This window comes from Pyrus communis, chromosome 3 (assembly GCF_041283825.1).
Source record: "Pyrus communis isolate YQ-2024b chromosome 3, ASM4128382v1, whole genome shotgun sequence".
Taxonomy (NCBI): Eukaryota; Viridiplantae; Streptophyta; class Magnoliopsida; order Rosales; family Rosaceae; genus Pyrus; species Pyrus communis.
The window spans coordinates 11,093,840-11,103,176 of NC_142567.1; positions in this window are offsets into that span (position 1 = coordinate 11,093,840).

Consider the following 9,337-nt stretch of genomic DNA (forward strand, 5'->3'; position numbering starts at 1 on the left):
CATGCTTCGTGGACATTTCAAATATCTTCTTTTATTTTAAGCGTACCTAATTAGCAAAAAACGAATAAGCCTTTGAATTTTGTGGAAGATAGCCGCCTCCTATGATCCGTCAAATTCCTCAGCTTTTGGCAAGAGCGTGCTGATAACGTGTTGTAGGCCTATTTGATTGAACGATTTAGGGTTTAGAGAGAGAGAGGGCCGACTATGGTTAGAGAGAAGAGAGAGTGATTTAATTGTGAGGTGTGTTTGATTCACCCCATTGTGCCTTTATTTATAGTAGTAGGATAGGTAAAAACCTTTCCCTTTAGGATTACAACATTTAATAGGTAATCTACTCCTAATAGGAATATAAGATACATTCTCATATCTACTAGGATTTACACAATCACATTTCTATTCTAAATATGACTGCAACACTATAATATATTTACCATTTATATATAGGGAATTGTTATTAGCACTCCAAAAATTTCATTTGGCACTCCAAACTTTCTATAATTGGAAAAAAAATACACTTGTGAGGAGTGTAGAATGAGATTTTGGGAATGCTAATAATAATTCCCTATATTTAGTAATTATTATTAAATAAATTCTCGGTTTCTTTTCGCGATAGAAACTAAGAAATTCAACCCTCGCACAACCTCTCTCTCTCTCTCTCTCTCATATCTGTCTTTTCCTTTGGTGTTGTCGCTGCTCTCTCTTCTTTGCGGGTCATCTCGCTCTCTCTCTCTCTCTCTCTCACTCATATCTGTCTTTTCCTTTGGTGTTGTCGCTGCTCTCTCTCTTCTTTGCGGGTCATCTCATCTTCTCCTTCATTGAAAAATACGTTTCGGCCCTTAAATTTGACTTAAAAAATCAACTTTTGGCCCAAAAAGAATTTCCCACTAACAAAGTGACAACATCATTACCATATATGCAGGTATCGCACGATAATAGTAATAAATAAATTTTGTCATGCTAAATGTTTGATAGGTTTTGATACAGTAATCATGCTGAACTCAGCTCTAGCACAATTCTTCAACAATAGGCCATATTTTATGATGTTAAGCCTCCTTTTCTTCTCATTTCATTTTTGTCTTTCCTTGTGCAAGTTGCTTACTTTTTACAATTCAAGTCACATCCACCATGCATTATTTATTCAAAGGAAATGTCATCATGCATACCTCTTAACTAGTTAATTATGAAAAAATAATAATAAACACACTTTTTTGCTCTTACACATATTGTTTAATCATGCTCTTTGTTATTGTGTTTATTTATTCAATTCCATGACAAAATTAAGATGAGTTTATAAAAACTAAAAAGGGGTGTGACAATCATCGCCCTTAATTATGCGATTTCCACGATATTGGCACCTGACTAGGTTCACTTTTCATAGGTAAATGTCGAATTTTAATACTTCCCCACGCCAAGCTTTTTATCTCTACTTCATTTTCTTGGCGTAGAGAGAATAAGAGAGAGTTATTGGTTCTTGTGGGGTGTTACGAGACTCCAATGGCATTTGAATGCTGGGTTTGCTGTTAATTTTGGTCGTGGTTCTGTGTTGCTTGCCCGAACTAGCCTGTCAATTCAACCGTTTTCTTGCTTGGTGCGTTGCAAGCTGAGTTAGGAGCGATTTTATATGAATTAAGAATGGCTTTTCTACAGAATTGGTTTACCTCTTATTCTATATTAAATTACAGTGTATACGCTTGATGAGTTAGCTTGTGATCCTTTGCCCCTCTCTTTAACTTGGTGGCTTCTATAAATCTTAAATGCATGCTGGCTTATGTAGGGTTCAGCACCCTTCTAGGAAAAAGAACTATGTTGCGGGTAAATTAACAGGAATTGGTGCCTCTATGGAGTATAGTTGTCATATTTTTAAGGTTCCTCCAAATGATGTTGGTGATTTAGTTCACGAAGATTTATGGGAGGATGCTAGACCCAAATTTGTTTAATTGTTTTTGTGTGTTTCTGGCTGTAGACCTTCCTTTGTACCAAAAAAAAAAAAACGAAAAAAGAATAAGAGAGTTTTATTTTCCAAGTCTTGAGAAGAAAAAGAAATTAAACTTACATTGGTCATTTAGTACTACAGTATAGTGATATTCCTCTTCACTTGTAAGTGAGAGGTCTTAGGTTCTATTCTCGCCAAAGATGAATTTGAACCATATTATTGCTAGTTCATTGTGAGACTAAACCCACATTAGTCCCCCTTAGTGTAGATAATATTGTGTGTTAATAAAAGAGTAAATTGTAGCAATGGTTCATTGACTTTAACTCAATTGGAGCAATGGTCCCTCAACTAAAAATTCATTACCTTTGGTCTCTCAATTCATCAAAACATGTAGTTATGTTCCCTCAACTAAAAATTTATTACCATTGGTCCCTCAACTTTAATCCACCTGGAGAAATTGTCCCTCAAGTTTAACCCAATTGGAGCAATGGCTCCTCAACTTTAACCCAATTTTAGCAATGGTTCTTCCAACATAACTCGTTTTGACAAAATTCTAACAAAGTTGATGAAAATGATCATAGCTACACGTTTTGATAAGTTGAGGGACCCTAATTGTAGTAGCAATGACCCTTCTAACATAACTCATTTTGACAAAGTTGACGAAAAGGACCATAGCTACACATTTTGATGAGTTGAGGGATCAATGACAATGAATTTTTAGTTGAGGGACCATTTTTCTAATTTGATTAAAGTTGAGAGATTATTGTAACAATTTACTCCAAAAAACATAAAAATAAATAAATAAATAAACTCACATCGACACACTATCTCTCACTAAAACCGGTCACGAGGGCTTTTGGGTCGTACCACATTTTAAGTCACTTATGACCTAAGGCCATCTCCAACCGAAGGGTCCAGAGGGCCAGAGGGTCGAAAATAGCCCAAAAACCATCTCCAACCGAGGGCCAGGCCAGAGGGATCGTGGGCCCATGAAATCTGAAAGGGCCAAAGGGCCAAAGGGCTGGCCATAAGCAGGTAGGCAGCTAGCCCGGGCTGGGCTAGAAGGTTGAGCATTCTCATCGGTTATACTTAAATAAAAATTTGAATCCAACAACTAGCTTACCAGTCGTTGTATTCAATTTATTTTATTTTATTTTATTTTTTATTATTTTTTAATTCTTAAAAATTCTTTTTTTTCCCCTATAAATACCTAAATCATTCATTAAATTTAAGTTCTAATTTTTTTGGTTTTTTGGGCCAGTTACTGTTGTAGTTTTTAAATATAATTTGTAGTTTTTTAATTTCAGTTGTTGTCGGATTTGAATTTAAGTTGTTATAGTTTTTAAATTTAAATAATAAATTAGGTTTGGCCCTTTGGCCCTCGGTTGGAGACGGTTTTTTGTGACAGGGCTAAAACAAGCCCTATGGCCCTTTGACCCTCGGTTGGAGACGGAAGCAAATATGGTATTGTACTGTTCATTAAAATATTAATATCTTAGAGGGCCAGGGGCTAAAACGAGCCCTCTGGCCAGGCCTCAGTTGGAGATGGCCTAAAATAGACCTGACAATTTCTTACACGACCCGTTAACACGACACGTAAACGACACGAAAATAACGGGTTTCGGGTCAACACGATAACTAATCGGGTCACACTATAATAACCCGTTAATAACGGGTTCTTAACAAGTTTACACGAGAGTGACACGTAGGTAACCTGTTTCGACACGATAAGAAAAAAGTTATTTTGATGATTTAAAAATTTTAAACTGCTAAAAAAACTTACTATAAAATACAATACATATAATGAATATGTATATATTGGGATCAGGATCCTCTCCTGATCTAAGGATGAGGATCCTAATGACCAAGGAGTGTGGGCCGTTGGATGAAAATCCAACGGTTATAATTATTATAACTTTAAAGGGACCCCCTGTTTGTAGCCGTTGGAATTTCATCCAACGGCCCACACTCCTTGTTCATGAGGATCCTCATCCTTAGATCAGGAGAGGATCCTGATCGTATATATTGTTTATTAATTATTATTCTAAATAAATTTTAAATTTTAAGTTTTATTTATTTATTAATTTTTATAGTATATTATAGGTAAAGATTGAGATTAAAAATCATAAAACACATTAAAAATAAAAATATCAAGTAATTTAAAAATACCAAACACATTAAAAAAATTATAATAATTAATTTACATGTGCGAAAAATATGAAAAAAAATATGTAAACGCTCGTAGTCGGATCCTCTATGCTTTGCAGATGGGTATATGATCATTTGAATTTTTAAAACTATACAAACTCTCATGAATAGTATTTGTAAGGGAGCTCAAAATAAACAAAATTCATAATCATTAATGTATAAGTCTAAAAGACGTGAAAGCATAATAAACGTTCATAATTGCATCCTCAACGCTTAGATGACAGTTACATAGTCATTTAGATTTTTAAAACCCTCCAAATCTCATGAACAATGTTTTTTATTTGAGTGAAAAATTAATAATAATTATTGTAGAAGTGTGAAAAATGTAATCACTCGTAAAAAAAAGTTTTACAACTTTCATGAAGGGGTCAACTCTGAAATTTAGTATATATATACATACATATATATATATACACACACATACACTAATTTAGTATTATGTTTTACATTTTTTTGGGTCAAATTATATTTCTCATTTTCATTTTTATTGATTTAAAATATATTTTTCTTAACGGGTAACGGGTCGGGTCATATTACCTGATAATATTAACGGGTTGATTTCAAGTCGGGTCAATTACCCGTTTACTTTAACGGGTATTACACGACACGACCCGTTAAACTATCGGATATGACACGAAAATGACACGAACACGAGAAACATGACACGAATATCAAGTCTAGCCTAAAATACTCCAAGTGAGCTCGTTTGCCCGGATTAATCCGAAAACCTTTTTGAGGCCCAATTAAGGCATTTAAGAGCTTGATAATTAATTAAGCTATCCAATTAATTCTAGCCTCGTTCTAATTAATCATATTAATTATTACAGCATTATTCAATTTGGGTGTGCGACCTCTTAGGTTTTAAGTGATCAAACTCCTCTAATCGTTATGCGAATTCAAAACTATCTTCTAATTCCCTTCTTATTATTATTCTCAAAGTCTCGCAGACTTTGAGTGACGCTTAGCTACATATTATGAATAGTACTTGCATTTCCGCTTGGGAGATGTGCTTATTCTCTCACTTGCAAATAACGTATATTTTCCGTAGAATTTTCATAATTAGAACCGTTCAATTTCTTAATATTCATTTGAAGATCATCCTTACAACAAATCATTCTAACCGAAGATTATTTAGTATCCAAATGTATGTAATATATCCACCATACCAAATAAAATATTCATATTGAACCAGACTATGCACTCGATTACCCCCAGATGTATAACGCGTATCACAAGTTATTACATTATCCACAAAATAACTGTTATGTGATGCCTCAGGACAAAAGACTACTTTGCATTATTGTAACGATTGAACTCTTATTGACATGTGTAGAGTTCCTATTTGCTCGCTTTTAGGGAACTGAAGCTACCTATGTATTTGTTTTAGTGTCACCCTACAATGACATAAGACCGGACATTAAAACATATATATCATTTGAAATTAGTCTCAACAGTCAAAATATATTAGATTGCAATCCCATATTATATGAGCTTTGACCTATATTCTTTTGAACTTGTACTATTATATTATTTTGCAAATAATAAACAATACCTTTGCACGCTTGATTAAGTTGTATAGAAAACTATCCAAAACACCCTAGAAAACTTTCATTTAACCATAAGGACAAATAATTTAAAAAATGCCAAGGTTGCCCTTGAAAGCATTCAGACAGAAAAAGGCAAAGGTGTTCCAACTTCCAACATCCAGCAGAGTTCACATGCATTTATCAAGACAAAGCAAAAGAAGACAAGCAAGTTCACATGCAAAAGAAGACAAATAAGTCAGACCACATTTCAGAAATAGTACTGACAATTTCAACAACAGTAGAAGCAAAGTGACAATTGACAAGTGACAAATGACAAATACCAAGGAGATGTCCACATTATTCATGTTTAAAGAATTTAATTTTTTTCGTAGCATCCTCATTCAGTCTATATAAGAGGAGTTCTATTCATTGTAAAGACACCATACTCACACCAGATACACACCATACTTCAATCCTCATACACTCAAGCATCCAAAACCTTCCTAGCATCCTTTGTAAACACTTCTCTTTGTAAACATTCTATATATCAATAGAAGTTCAAGTATACAAATTCAAGCAATCTCCAAGTCTTAAGTAAGTTTTATTTCATTTTTTAGTGTGTTTGTTTAATTAGACTTCTAGTCCAAAATAGGAAAACACTATTGTAGTAATATTATTAACCTGCTAAATTTACGATTATACTTTGTTCGAGCACTCTGTTATAGTTGAATGCTTGTCATACAAATAACTGGACATTAACCAGGGTACCTCTGAGTTCTTCGTACCTCTGAGTTTAGCATTAAGGCCTTATACCTGCATTGTGAGTGGCTGTCATGCTGAAACATGTTGAGTTCCATGTGCAAGGTTTTATGTCTAGTTGTTATAATGGTCATCCGACTATTTAACCGGGCTTGCTTATCGAATTTGGTATCAAAGCCAAGTTTAGCATTTTAATAGTATAATTATAATAGTAAAGTACCTTGTGACACACCCCGACCGAGATCGGAGCGTGCTGGCCGTCACACGAAGGTGACGTAGCCATGTGCACGTGCGGAAGCTAATAAAGTAGTAATATAAAAGTACGAATAATTAGAAACTAGCATACAAAGTACTAAAATAAGTGCTAGTAAGTGAGATACAATTTCAGAGCAGGTCTATAGCAGCCCAAACAAACGACAACAGTAGTACGCCCAAAGGCGACCCTACAATGGTGAGTGTCTGTCAGAACGCCGGAAAGCCCTCAAGGGAAACCACAGCAACGGCTAAGCAACTAGAACCTGGAGGGGCGCAAAACAAAAGCGTGAGTGGGCAAAAACAAAGCTCTTTGAAAACCATTTAGCAAAAAATACATTCTAACCCCTCGCCGTAAAACCTGTATACTTCCCAGAAAATAAACATATAAACGTATGTATAAACATGCCAAACATGCTCCAGGGTATGCCAATCATGCTCAAGATATGCCATGCCAAAATCTCATAATGAATGTAAGTGCCCAGGTACAAATCATATCAATAGCATAACATCTGGCAGCCGGAGTCACCTAACGTGACCTGTACGGCTGCATCTAGAGCTCAAATCTCAACTCTATAACTGAACCTGCCCACGAGTCGGAACCACTCAAGGTGGTCTGTATGACAGGCCTGGGTGTAACATATATATACGCTCTAGTGCTACGATCACGTGAAGGCTGTGCGAATAATCGCGGGTCACCTACGAGTCGGAACCACCTAATGTGGTCTGTACGACAGGCCTATGCACCTAACTTGGATCCAAGCTGAGCGTGTGGTGCGGGAGGTGAACATCACGTGAAGGACTGTGCCCTACTCTGGGCGGGAGCACTAACACCGGGGGTGCAGGTTATGAGCTCTCTAAGCATCTCGATTCGCAACTGAATGTAAACATGTATAACACTTACCTGGCACTTACCTGCGCGTCCACAGCACCCAATATGCATATATATGTATGCCACTACTAATGTGTGCAATGATGCATAACGACAATAATAACATGCATGGCATAAGGCAAATAACCCTTTTTAAATCAATTTCTGGGAATATAAATGTATATAGGTATATACGGAAAACAAAAGCCCACTCACTGGTATGTAGAAGGGTCGTAGCCCCCCTGCCTCGCGTGTGCACGCTCGTCCTCGGGGTACGTGTCACCTATATGCGAAATAGCTATAAAAACGTTAACTTTAAAGCACATAACCTAACTTTCGTAATAACTTCTCATACACTGCTCAAAATGGACAAAAGAATATACCAATGTGCTCTACACAACCTCAGGATCACAACCATATTTTTAAAATAATTTTTGGACCCTGCACGCGCCCCCACGCGCCAGAACAGGCACGGACCCACGCGCGGCCACGTGCCAAGCACACTGACGGTGTCAACAGACGCCGTCAGGAATATTCCGTTAAACTGACGGAATATTTCGTTAAACTTAACCCCTGCCGTTAGGAATATTCCGTTAAACTTAACGGAATATTCTCCTTTCTTCTCCGGCCGACCTTCGCCGGACTCCGGTCACCGGAAAACTGGCCGGAAAACTGGAAAACTTCAAACTCACTATTCTCCTTCGTTTTTCATCCATTTTTCACGTATTTTATACCAAAATGAAGCCCTAAACCTCATCTACCACGTTGGACTAGTTTTAGAGCCTAAAAACAACTGGAATAAACTTTTCAAAAACATGGAAAATCGGCCAAACTTACAGTTCTTGGTTCAAACGTCCAAAACCGTCCAACGATGCACTCCCAAGCTCCTTGGGACCTCACCAACACAACTACAACCTTCAAAAGTCCAAAAACTAACTAAATTAAACTTGCATGAACAGTACACAAATCGGACCACTTCGAAACGACGTGAAAATGGTAGTTTCCTTACCTGAAAATGGTATGTCTGTGCTCGCCTTGACCTCACAAGTCCAATGGTAGCCTTAGTTTCTTCGATCTGTGAGGTTTTGGTGGGTTATAGGTTTGTCCGTACGTTAATGGTGGAAGAGAAGAGAAAGAGAGAGAGAGACACGGGAGAGACAAAGGGAAAGGAGAGTGACTGAGTGTGTGAGTGTGTGTGTGTGGTCCAACACATGCCACACCACACAAAACAACCCACAACGTGACAAAAACGAACTAGGGGCAATAATGTAATTTCACACGTGCGTTCTAGTAATCCCGGGACGGGATGTCACACCTTGAGGATGAAAGTCATTAACACAACTAATATCACACTCTTTTATTTTGTATGAATAACATTTATTATTGTCCTTATAAACCCTACCAACCACAACCACGAGGTATATATTATCCTAGACACCCGACTATAACTAGCATAAAGAGAAGATTAGCATATATATCCAAAAGAATTAGTAGGACTTTGAAGAAGCAAAAGTTTTATCTTGGTTATCTTGAACATCCTTCATTTATTTGTAAATATAATAACGCAGAATTGCAGCATTTATTTGTAAATATAATAACACAGAATTGCAGCATAAAGTTTTAGAAGCAAGAAGAGCAACAAATCAAGTTTTAGAGACCTTGAGAGGAGAAAGAGAGTTTCTAAGAAATCAGTTAGCCATAACTTTAGAGAAAGGTAGATTGTAGTTTATGATAAATTATCTTAATTTAGAAATTAGCAAACCACAAAAAAGAAAAATAACCTTAGAC